We start from the raw sequence: 13,056 nt of genomic DNA on the forward strand, positions 1-13,056 counted from the left end.
AGTACATACCTGTGTGCCTGCCAGGCACCCTTCTAAGCGCTTTATTTCTCTTAGTCATTTAGTCCTCAAGACAAGCTTCTTACCCTGTTTCACAGATGAGGGAACTGAAGTCTGAAGAAGTTCAGTAATTTGCCCAAGGTCACACAACTAGTGGCGGAATCCAGAATAGAATGCAGGCAGCGAGGAATCAGAGTTGGTGCATTTTTTTTTTTTTAATTCATTTGAGAGCGAGAGAGAGAGCACACAAGCAGGAGGAGAGGCAGAGGGAGAAGCAGACTCCCTGCTGAGCTGGGAGCCTGACATGGGCTTGGTCCAGGACCTGGAGATCACGGCTGGAGCTGAAGGCAGACTCTTAACCATCTGAGCCACCCAGGAGCCCTAGAGTTGGTGCTTTAATGCTAAATGTTCCTTACGCTGTTAGAATAAAGTAGCTAGTGAAGCAGTGGAGTTACAAGTCTGCGAGGATATTTAGTGCAATGTGAAAAACTGAAGAGGTTTCACACCCAAGCTAAGGGCTTGAAATTTGGTAAGACTGTAATTTGAATGAATTTACTCCAAGTACTTGTTGGTAGCTGGAGTTACCCAGCCAGCACCCGTGTGTGGTGGTTGCTCTTTGAGGCGTATGTGTCCCAAATATATGACCGCAGTTTTCCAGACGGCTGTCATTAGCTATCTCAAGAAGGGGGTGCTTTACTGTTCCTGGAAGGAGATGAGTAGAGCAAGGTGCACAGAAGACATGCCCTCAAAGATACATTTTTAAAAAAAATCTCTTACTTGGAACTCTGCTTTGACCTCCAGCTGAGATGGGACATGGCAGCTTTTAAAGAGTCATTGAGAGTCTTGGATTCAGCTCCCTTGTGGTGGATTTTGAAAGCCCTTGAGTAAAGATAGTAAAGCAGGCAACTGGATCTTTTGGATCCCCTTCCTGTATATATGGCCTCAACTTCTTGGTTTAGGGGAAGTATTATACTGTGGCACAAATCCTCTGTAAACTAGTTGAATACGTGCATAGAACAGAACTCTCGGAAATTTACAGAGCTTTCCCAATGGCTATTGTGTCTACCAATAACTTACAAAAACAAAAGCAAACAAACAAAAAAACCACTCCAAAATATAGAAATGTGACTCAGTAAGACTCAAATCCAGGTGACTCTAAAACTTGTACATTTTCCTCCATAGAATAAATTCCATGTTAATTTCCATGGTTGGTCCCCAAATCACACGGTTTCTCATACAATGCATATATTGGTGTTTTTCTCTCTGGAAGGATTAAAGGAAATATTCTGTTCCCCCCTCCCTTACCTGTTAGCTTCCAAAGTCCCCTCTCCCCACCTTTGGACCAGGCAGGCCCATTAGACACAGTTTTAGTCTAGTTCATTGAGATACAATTCATTGTTCCACAGAGTTATTACTCTATGGGTGATTTCTTTAAAAAGTTTTTAACACTAGGATGTATCTTCATGATGCCACAATCACTACAACAGTTACTTTAAGAGGCTAATCTTACACTAATCAAACCCTGTGTTTGTTTTGAAGTTACATAGATAAGTCAAAGCTTGTGTGGCTTCACATACTCCCCGTATTCCTCAACAACTAATTGTTCACGAATTATAGCTAGTTTTACATACCCTGTCCAACATTAGACCGTAAGCTCTTATCAGGACAGTTTTGCTAAAATAGGGAAATTGCAGTCTATTATATGTGAGATGCTACGCAGTACCAAACTAAATCTAGCTGACAGAAGGTTCATGCTCGCCTTAGTCTATGTTTACAAGCTTGTCAGCAGGGACATGGAAAGCAGGGTGTGTGGGGAGCTATGGCAGATTGTGGGATAACTTCTCAAAACATCCTGAAGTTACCCTCAGACCAATACCATGTGTCCGTTATCATAACACATGAAAGCTGGAAGCCTTCTTATGGAATTTCTACTGTTTTTCCTCAGGCAGAACTGTGATTAGTCTATTCCAAACACGTAAGCATCCACACACTTTAAAAAAAGAAAAGAAGGGGCGCCTGGGTGGCTCAGTGGGTTAAAGCCTCTGCCTTCGGTTCAGGTCATGATCCCAGAGTCCTGGGATCGAGCCCCCCATCGGGCTCTCTGCTCGGCAGGGAGCCTGCTTCCTCCTCTCTCTCTGCCTGCCTCTCTGCCTACTTGTGATCTCTGTCTGTCAAATAAATAAACAAAATCTTTAAAAAAAGAAAAAGAAAAAGAAAAGAAAACTCTAGGCAGGGAGATTTAGCTTTCCCTAAGTAGCCTATTTCAATGTTTCGCAAGAACATTGAAAGGGAATGTTCTGAGGGAATCTCTTTCTACAACATAAATCCATCATGTGGCTGCTTGTGCCAATTTCCCAGAAGCTGGAGGACATCTGATGACCACATCTGTGTTAAAACCCTTCCCGTCCTCACAACTGGTGGTTGTGAATGAGCAAAATAAATTAATCTAAAATGAATGACATTGTAACATATTTTTTTGAAAACCTTTCATGTCTGTGAAATGGAAGAGTAGTTCTACATGGAATGTCCATTTATCTTCCGTGAAAAGTCTTGTGCAACTGAATGAAGCAGAAAATAGGTTCAGAAGTCTCCATTGGAAAAACAACAGAGCTGTGTGTTACCTTTCCGAAGGTAGTAAATTTTGGGGGGGGTGATTCAGTTAACTTTTATCATTTTGAAACCCTTAATAAAAAGGATTTCCATTACCGTTGTGGAGTGTCCTGAAGAAATCTAGAGAGCTAGCATAAGAAACCCTAAAGTGTATACAATGTGTACTACTGTGTAACTCAGAGCAAAACAGAAACAAGTTAATAGCATTTCACATTTTAAGTCAAACCCAATAATGTTTTTAAAACATCTGAGATCTGCTAGTGACAAGGCCCTTCAAGGAAGGCAGGACTGGCCACCAATATAATGTTCACAATACAACAAATTTGTACTGTATCGAGAAGCCTCTCCAGTGCGGAGTTCTACATTCTTCCTGTATCCGGAAGATGTCCCACTGTACGGCGCTGGCTGCTCCTGTCCCCTCCCCGAAAGTTGCTCGGTTCTGCTGAAAAGATTTCCAAAGCTTTTTTTTGTTGGCAGCTTAGGACGCATGCGTGACCTTACCAAAGTGGAAGTGAAAGCTCTCAGTTTTTCTTTTTTCTTCCTTTTTTTTTTTTTTTTTTGCAACAGTAAATCTATTAATTTTACAGTCAGTTGAACAGCAATAGATTAATTTGTGTAAAGTCTGTGTTCACAAAGAAAACCTGAACTGCAGGGGCTTGAATGCTTGAAACCACAGCGTGGTGGCTGAAGGCTGGCCACTCTTACAGCTTGCTGGGGAAGGATGAAGGCAGTCCCTTGTCACCTGCTTCTGTGCACAGGTGCTGACCCCTCGGTCGATCCAGGGCCTCCTGGTGGGGTAGCAGGAAGGCTGGGCCTTTTGTGTGCTACAGAGAACGCTTTTCCAAGGACTGGGCCCGTTTTCTCCAGCAGCCACAGGAAGCAGAAGAAAGAAGAGGTTAAGGGCCACCACAAGGGTCAGAATGGGTTAAATTTAGTTAACATCAGAGGTTATAGCTTTTAACAACAGCTTCAAGAAAACTTATTCGAAGATGCAATTTGTTTCTTCTTTGTCAACTGTTATTTTTTTTCCCCCTATTGATAGTGACAGCTTAACAAAGTTGTTATATGCTGGAGGTTTTCATCCTTTAGAGAATAAAGGATTGTGTTCCTAAAAAGAGGTGCAGGTGGAGGACGTTATAAAGCTTCCATGATTTTCGAATTGGGAGCTTTAAAATAGACTCCCTGCTTGGCTAAGTCAAAAATAATCTGTGAGGGATGCGGAGGGGGGGGGGAACCTCCACTAGAAATGGAGGAATGCTTCAGCAGTCAGATGCAGGGGCTCAGATTTCTAGAAGTTTCTTTGTGTGTATTTTACTTTCAACCACCAGTTGTTTTTCAAAATGACCAAAGAGGCCCCCTCTTGGGTTTCCATACATGTGTTTCTCTAAATTTAGAACTTAGCACTGGGCATAACTAGTTGTGTATTGTTTCTCTATTTGAGAAAAAAAACCATGACTGTAGATTTCTGCATATGTCCTTCATGCTCTGCTCATTCTAGTATCCATATTTTCTGTTCAAGGGCCCAACTCTTGGTCTTTGGAAAGAGAGTCAGGTCAGCTTTAGCCTCTCAATTGGAAACTCACACTTCTCGATAGGTATGATTTACCTAGAACTGATGTTGAGTGTCTTGCTGATCATAGGAAGGCTTCCGCCGCATTTCTAAGATAAATACATGGCTTGACTTTTTTTGAAAGAGTTTTATACATTCACATGGTTGAGGTTTTAGAATGCTGAACCTGGGTTTCCAGAGCCATGGTTTCTATCTGACAGTCAGAAGTGTGAGTGTAAGCTACACATCTAAGTGCTATATGATACTGTGCATTTGACAACATGTTTGCTTCAGATACAATGAAGACTCATGTAATTATTATTTGGGAAATAAGATGTTTCGTCTAAGAGAATCCTCCAGATGCCTATACATACCTCTCAAATGAACACAAAGTGTCTTACCGTTTTGAGTAAAAGTATTTTAAATAACTTATTACAAAGCATTGCATTCTGAAACATGGTATAATGAGTTTTTTTTTTTTTTTAAGAACGAGGGCATCGTTATGACTATACATTATTATACGGTGCTATGTGATATAGTCATTACCTATATCAAATACCACTGTCCAAAATGCACTGTTTTTTTGAATTTGTAATTTCTACTCGTCATAGGTTTTCTTACTTTTCTCTCACCATTATACTGCTAACTTCCCCTTCTTGTTGCTATAGTCACTTACCTAGCTTTATATTTCTCCCCACTTTCTAACATTCTGCTCAAAGTCAAGTTCAGTCTCACCTGGCCTAATGCAAGGGTTGCTTAGGGGACTTCTACCCTCCATCTGTCCTTATTCCAAATCAGCGCTCACAGCACAGCCAGGCTAACCTTATTTTAGGAGAGCTCCACCTGCACACTTTCCTTGTGACAGTTTTCCTCGTCCCACCTGCTGACTTGGATTGTGAGGTTCCGCTCTAGCATTTACTACCCTCTGCATGGATCTAAAACCTACTGGGGTTGGCAAGTGAGTCAGTTTGCTTGCTCTGCCCAGGCCCCTTCCTCAGCCCCCCAAAGGGTAGCTTTGCAGAACAAAAGTCCTGTCCTCATTCCTTCTTCCTGTTCAACAGCTGGTTGGACCAGAGGAGAAGACTGCCCTGCAGGAGTCCAGTCCACAGACTGTGACAACTTGCATATTCTGACTGGGACATTTGCTGGATGTCAAATGCAGCAGGAGATACTAACTGGATATTCATTCTGCTCTTTCCCAGGTTTTAGCTGGGCACAAAGTTGCACAGAGTAAGGACAGTGTGAGTAGCCTCCCCAACAAATAGGTGTGGCCACGTGACCAAGTTCTGGCCAGTGGAATATATGTATACCTACTCCCATGTGACTTATCCCATAGTCCCGAGGAGTCCTCGTTTATGCCTATTAATTATCCCAGTATAATTATTAATAACATCCTTTTCACTCTTTCATGGCATATCACATGGCCACACTAAAAAAATCAGCTGTGGTATGTGCAACTTCCAGGATGTTCTCTTAGAAGGAGAGTGTGCTCTTCCTCTCCTTCCTACTTTCTGCCAGCTGAAAGGTGGACAGGATGGCTGGAGCTTGGCTGGCATCCTGGAGCATGAGGGGCTCCTGGAATGGAAAGCGTGCATGGCAGAGCAATGAGATAGAAGGAACCTGGGCCTTATACGCCAGCACATGGTGCTTCTAGATTTACTGATTGTACGAGAGAAACAAGCTTTTATATTGCAGCTGAACCTACCCCTGCAACATGTCACTCAAACAAAAAGTCATATAAAGTTGTTTATTTTATGATTCAGGCCAGTGACACACACTGGAGTTTTCATGCAGCTGAGCTGGTCTGCAGAGAGAGGCAGGAGAATAAAACAGACCTGCGGAAAGAACCATGCAGAAAAATAGGAGATTGTGGGGCTGGGTGAAAAACGGGGTAGAAGCTTTCATGTCTAACTTTCTGATTCCAGTCTCCATGGAGTCCACTGGCCTGCATTTCCTACCTGTACATACCTCTTAGGTGGATTTTCTCACAACACCTTTCTATCAGTGCCACCAAACATCATTATAGCTCTAACTCTCTCTTCTTCCACCACTGCCAAGCAGCTAAATGACTACCTGCTGTTCCCTAACCATATTTTGTGCTGTTCTGTTTTTGCCCTACCTTTTGCCTGGAACAGAGCCATCTTTCCAGCCCTAGCCCAAATGCCACCTCTTCCATGAAGCTTTCCCATACTTAGTCTAACTGGGTGAATTTTTCCCTTTTTCTGACCCCTGTCATTTTATATATGTTTATTCTGTGGCTTTTCTTTTTCCTCTGCCTCCCAATATAGTTGCCTGAATACTTGGCATGTCCTGCCTTCTGCATTGCCAGCCCCTTAGAGGGACTGTACCCTTGCCAGTTTGGTTCTAGCAACAAACTGCATACCTTTAGTGTACGTTAAGTATTTGCTGAAGAGTTGTGAGCTAAGAGTACACAGCTAAGCCTTTTCTAATGCTCTCTGAAATAAGAGAAAGTGAACTCTCTTGGTTGAAGTACATGAGGTTTCAGGTAAGACTTTGTATGTTGTAGAGGCTTCCCTTACTGTTTTTTTTTTCTTGCTTTGAGTTGAGAGTGCTTAATAAGAGACCTCTAGGTATCTTATTATGGTTTTAGGATGAATCTTTTAATCACTATAGGAAGTTTGGTTGAGGTAGGCATCTTTTATTGAAGCAAACTTCATGCTAAGTACTATACTTGTGACTCTCATGATTTACAATTACTGAATGAGACCTGCAGAGAGTCTAAAAAATATACAAAAAATATCACAGTCTGTCTCGTAAAGGAGTAATAATGAGATCTTTGATTCCTTTTATTAATTACTACATTATGGACTCTATAATTGCAACCTGCATGGCCTATAATCATTATCATCATTTTCAAAAAGATTATCAAATGATCACACATGTGTAACATTGGGTTAACCTTGCTACCTCTAAGGCAGGAAGGTCACAGCCCAGTAGAAAATCCAGTCTAACCATTTCTTTAATGTCCTGTACATAACTGATGGATTTTGTGACTGGCTCAGTCAAAGGTTTGGGTATTAATGCTCAGAGGAAACAAAAACCAAAACCCTGACACCATAAAATAGATCCACATGTAATTATAACTGTAATTTTATTATAGTCTAGAAGGATGCATCATAAATGCGAGGCATGCAACAGAGTAATGGGGGATAATGAAGAAAAAGGTATGTGTGCCTCACATTTATGATACATCACTTATAGTCTATAATTGATAGCCTTTGACTTTCCTAAAACCCCTTTCACACTCAACCATCATATCATGACACACTGATAGGCCTAAGTTTATATTAATAAGAGAACAAGTCACAGAAGTTGGCACTGATTTCACTCATTTAATATTATTTTTTTACCAATTAGAATGGATTTGAAATTATTCTTTTTATAATTGGCCTCTCACTCACCTGCTTTCTGGAATGGGAGAGAGAGCTGCCAAGTTAGAGTTGGTCTAATGGGACCTTCATTTTAGCCAAAGTCTGGGTCAGCCAGGCCCTCGTCGCTTCCTGGACATCTAGTGTGGCTAGAGGGCTTGCACACCGATGGCAAGGCCGAAAGGATAAAACAGGCTGAGAAACACATTCATGCTGTTAATGCAACAAAGCCAGAGAAGGAAACACAGGGCAACAAGGAATTAATTCTACATGTGTAAGGACACCTGGAGAGCCACATGGCCAAGCGCCAGTTACCCATAAGGCTCAGCAGCAGGAGTGCAAACCAGGAGCTGGGACCTCAGGTCCCACTGGTTTGGTCACTGTGTGGCCTCGCTCACGTTACCCTGTAGAGCAGTTTCATCGTCTCTTACATGGGGAGAGCAAAAGTATTTTCTGCGTGGACTTGTGAACATTTAAAAAATACACACGACACACATGCAAACTTGGTCAGTTCCTGGCACTGAGGATTGCTCAACGAACGTTAGTTATAAAAGTCATACATGGAAAACAGACCTATGGAAAGTAAGTGTGTCATTCCCAGGAAAGACCCAGACTAGCCTTCAGGGACTAGCAGTAGATTAGACTGTGTTGGCTGAATTCTCCTCGATCCCAAACTGATCTTCTTCTACCACCTTTTTATTTTTTTGTTGATAATGTGATTTAAAACTGGATTATAAAAGTAATCTTCCTCATTTTCTTTCAGTTGAATTTATTTTTCTTATACCTTGAGCATACTATATGGCTTCATTGTCTTAGGCTTCTCTGATTGAGTGAATCTTAATGACAAGTAGCCTATGGCTTTTTATACATCTTTCAGTTGCCACCATTTCAAGGCAACAGAGTTGTTGACTTCAAAGTCATTGACTTTTTTGATCAGAAAAAGGCATAAAAAGTTTTCGATGTTGACCTTGGGCGAATATAAAGATCTTTAAAATCGAAGGAGAAATACAAATCAAAACCACAATGAGATCCCACTTCTCACCCCACTGCAATGGCTAGAATTAGAAAGAAAACAATACCAAGTGTCGACAGGGATATGGAAAAATTGGTAGCCTTTATAAATTGCTGGTGGTGTGACTATTGTGGAAGACAGTTGAGGAGTTTCTTTAAAAGTTAAACATAGACTTACCACAGGATCCCAAAATTCCATTGGTTAGGTACTAACCAAGAGAAATGAAAACACATGTCCACACAAAGACTTGTATATGAATGTTCATAGCAGTATTATTCACAAGAGTCATATGTGGAAATAACCCAAATGCCCATCAATACCCATCAACTAAAGAATGGTACTGATCCATGCTACAACACAGATGAACTCAGAAACATTCCATTCGGTGCATGAAGCCGGACATAAGAGAGCACTTACCGTTTCTCCATTTATATGAATTATCCCCAAAGAGCAAATCTATAGAAACCAAAAGTCGATTCATGGTTGCTTAGGACAGGGGTGAGAATTGGGAATAATTATCAAAGGAAAAGGATTTGGGTTTTTTTAGGGTAAAGGACATGGTCTAAAATTAGATTGTGGTGATGGTCACACAACTCTGTGTCATTTACTAAAACTCATTGAATTATGCATTTAAAATAGAGTGATTTTATGGTATGTAAGAATTATGGTATGTACCAATACTATATATCAATAAAGTTATTTTTAAAGAAAACAAAGAGGGGATGGCTGGGTGTTTCAGTTGGTTAGGCCTCTGACTCTTGATACCAGCTCAGGTCTTGATCTCAGGGTAGGGAATTCAAGCCCCTCATTGGGCTTGGGGCCTACTCAAGGGAAGAGAGAAAAAGAAAAAAAGAAAGAAAGAGAGAGAGAGAGAGGAAAGGAAGGAAGGAAGAAGAAAGGCTGTTTTAATAATAAAGTAATTAAAACACTTGTAGGAAAATCTTATATAATAAAATGGTCATTTTACCAAAGTTCTATTCTCAGTGTTGCATTTCTTTTGTCTCAGTGAGTACTTGCTGGGATCATAACTATGATCAGCATTTCTATTTTCTCAAGTTATTATCATGCAAAAGTGCAGTTTGTGTTTATTCCAATTTATGTGGTCATGAGTAGACATGCATTTTCCCTAGTATGTCAGCATCTCATGGGATTGAGGGTGTTCAAGTTTTATACTTTGCCTCAGTAATTAAAAAATACAATTATATCAAAATTTCTATGAAGCTTATGTTTAAAAGCTGTCATAACTTTATGATATCATTTTGGTTACTGCTGATAGAATATTATGTACAAGAAGAAGAGAAACACAGCTACGTTTCGCATTAGACTGCACACGAATCACACTTTTAGTGACAGATAATGTTACAAGTTCAGGCCGTGCGTAAATGGAATTTCTTTTATAAATTAAGTTGTATGAATAGCAAAGCTTATTATTCCATTATCCCAATAAGAATAGAGATTTCTTATTTTTGCTGATTGTCTAAAATATTTGAATGAGAGGAGGCCAGGTTAGAGCTGACCCTTCACATTCAAAGTGCTTGAGGGTCTAAGGTGTCCATAGAAAGAAGCTGTATCGACGTACTCCTGAAGATTCCAGAATTTCCATTCTGTGGTTAGACACTTTCATGAACATCTTGCCTCACTGGCTTAAGGGTTTCTGTCACAAAATAAAGCTACTTACTGAATCATTTTTATGGCCTGAAGATACTGTACTGAACAGGAGTCAGGCTCCAGAGTAAGGGAGCCCAGTGGTGTGGTGAATTCTGTCCTTAATCCCATGACAAACGACCTGGGTTTCCTGAGGGGGGGGCAGCACGCACGGCCACCAGAAGAGCTGCAAAGGAGAGATGAGTGCAGGAGCCCAGTTAACAACGGAAAGGATGTGCTGATTGGAGCACGAATGATGATCAAAAGGTCTCCAGGGCTAAGTGAGTATGGGAGGGGCTCAATCAACCTGGGGAAGTAACTTCCCAGAGTCACATCCCTGGGGTTTGCTCGACACCTGGCTCGGACCAGGGGCGTGCTCTTGGTGGCAGCATTGGCCACTTGGGGTTGCATTCCCCAGCTGCCTAATTTTCAGCCTCAGTGCCTTCTTGGAAATGACACTGTAACAGCCCCAAACCCAGGTGACCCAGCCAAGTGTACATATGGAGGCAGGGAGTTGGGGGAGGGGGGTAAAGGGATGGGGTGCTCAGCCAGCAAGGCTGCCCAGCATTTCCCATCTTGCTCCTCTGGCAGAAGACCCACACTCCCTTCCCACAGGGACCTTTGGGCTCTTCCTGCCTCCAAGACCAGGCCTGGGTCTGGGATGCTCTGCAAGTTCTTCCTTGATATTCCTTTTCGAGAATTCTTCTTCTCTGGTCTTGGGGATGGAGGGATTCTATCTTGTTTTGGATAAAGAGAATTCTGGATCAGATAACTGAGCCTCAACACCCAGGGGTTTCACCCTGAGTTATGACTTCCCATATCTCCCACTTGACCCCAGCCTAAATGCTAAATACCTTCAGTGCATTTTGTCAGTGATAATGATACAATAGGTAATAACATGTACACACGTACACGGATATAGAGCTTACCAAGTATGTCAAGTGGCTCGACATATATTGACTCATTTAGTTCCCATGAAAGATCCTATGATTAAGTACTGGTATTGTTCTTCTATGCCTTTCGTAGATAAGGAAGCTGAGGCAAGAGAGGTTAAATAACTTGTCCAAAATCACACAGCAATGGATGGTAGAGCTGGGATTAGAGTGTAGGAGGTCTGTCTCTAGAGTTCGTACTCTTAGCTACTAAACCAGAAGTGATAGCTAAAACAATAATATTGTTATGTTATTTATGTAATAATAATCAAATAGTAATTTTTTATTGTTGTTAAACTAAATATGGGACTAGGTCTTGCTTAAAGTGAATTATAATTCCTTTCCTTCTCAAAAACACCGCCAGGAAGGCCATAACAAAGATCATGAGGTAATCTTTATATTCCTGTTTACTTGATGCTAAAACTTCTCTGTGTTCAGTGGGGAGGACAGAGCTTCATAGTGAGAATCAGGGGACCTTTATGTATTTCCTAACTCCATATTTTACCTGCTATGGTTCCTAGAGCAATTAATTTTGATTCTCCGGACCCTTGCTTCTTCCTCTGTAAAATGGGGTAATGGTGCCACAGGCTTGCAGGGATCAAGCAAGATGTATTAAAATATGTTTTAAATTGTCAAACAATATACAAATATCTAAAATTATTCATCTCCTGATCCAGGTTCCCTCGAAATATTTTTCTCTGAGTATTTTCTGACTTCTGGGCATAAACTCAAGAGAAGATATGAACGTAAACCAGCACTACTCAGAGTAGGGTCTGTGGACCAGCAGCAGCCCCTGGAAGCTTGTGAGAAATGGTATTTCCCGGGGCCCCTTCAGAGATCTACTGATTCAGAAACTGTGGGCCTGGGAACCAGCTACCTGGCTTTGACAATCTCCAGGTGATTTTGATGTGTGATTGGTGCATGTGAGACGCACCAATGCAGACAGGTTTTCTTTCACTCACTCATTCATTCATTCATTCATTCGTTCATTCAGTACTGGTGGAGTATCTCTAGAAAATATTTTTCTTAATGAACTCCTTTTCATTCTTCAAGATTCTGTTCAATGCCCCCTTGAGAGGCTGACAGGGGCCCCAAACACGGGCTGTTTCCACTAAACCCTCCTGAGAAAACAAACACCAAGTAAATGGCAAAGCGTCCATCACCGGAGTTTGCTGTATACAGTGGTGGTTGAATAGGTCGTATGGTGATTAGTAGAACTCAGTCCACAGTGCATACTCCATCATGCTCACCAATCCTTCATCACCCTTTGAAGGATGACGGCTAGGGACCCCTGCTGAGGACTGCTAAGAGTCCCTACCTAAAACTGACGACCTGACTTTGCTGATTGCTGCCAGAATAGGGCACAGGGTCAGGAAAATAAGGTAAACAACATTCTTTCCAGACTATTGCTTCAATATAGCTCCATTTTGATGGTGGGCTCTGTGCATCACCTACTTTGCAGTGACTCCCAGTGTCTGCTGCTGTCCCCCGGGAACATGGACAAACTCAAATGACAGGGTATGATCACAGCTTTCTTAGATGGGGAGACCCTGAGCAATTCTCCTGGCTTGGCATGTTTCCCAAACAGAGGCCACCTGGCAAGGTGAAAAAGAGCCTAGGTTTGCTGGTAGGTGAAACCTTGGCCTTGCCATTTGCCAGTGGTTACGATGGGCATGGCGTTGTACTCCTCTGCCCAATGGGGATAAATAATTTTAATGCATAGCTGGAACATAGCATCTATATTAAATACAATTTGAGTGCTGTTGTGGTTTTATGGTAAAGTACTTCGTCTAGGGCTGGAGGGTGGGCAGGTTTGGGGTTTCCACAAGCTGGTGATATTGAAACTACTAGAACCATTCATAATGGGTCCGCCCGAGAAGAAAGCCTTCAGCAGGACAGCAGCCAAGGTGGCCATCGCTGGGG

General features: G+C 41.8%; 1 long non-coding RNA gene across 1 annotated transcript; it reads left to right on the forward strand.

Annotated features, from left to right (window-relative positions):
* The first annotated feature begins 2,942 nt into the window (after positions 1–2,942).
* Positions 2,943–9,528, forward strand: LOC309848791. Its single transcript, XR_014303290.1, has 2 exons — positions 2,943–6,747; positions 6,809–9,528. It is a non-coding gene; the product is annotated as an uncharacterized lncRNA (long non-coding RNA).
* The last annotated feature ends 3,528 nt before the right edge of the window (positions 9,529–13,056 follow it).

The sequence above is a fragment of the Mustela nivalis genome, assembly GCF_964662115.1.
Source record: "Mustela nivalis genome assembly, chromosome: 15".
Classification (NCBI taxonomy): domain Eukaryota; kingdom Metazoa; phylum Chordata; class Mammalia; order Carnivora; family Mustelidae; genus Mustela; species Mustela nivalis.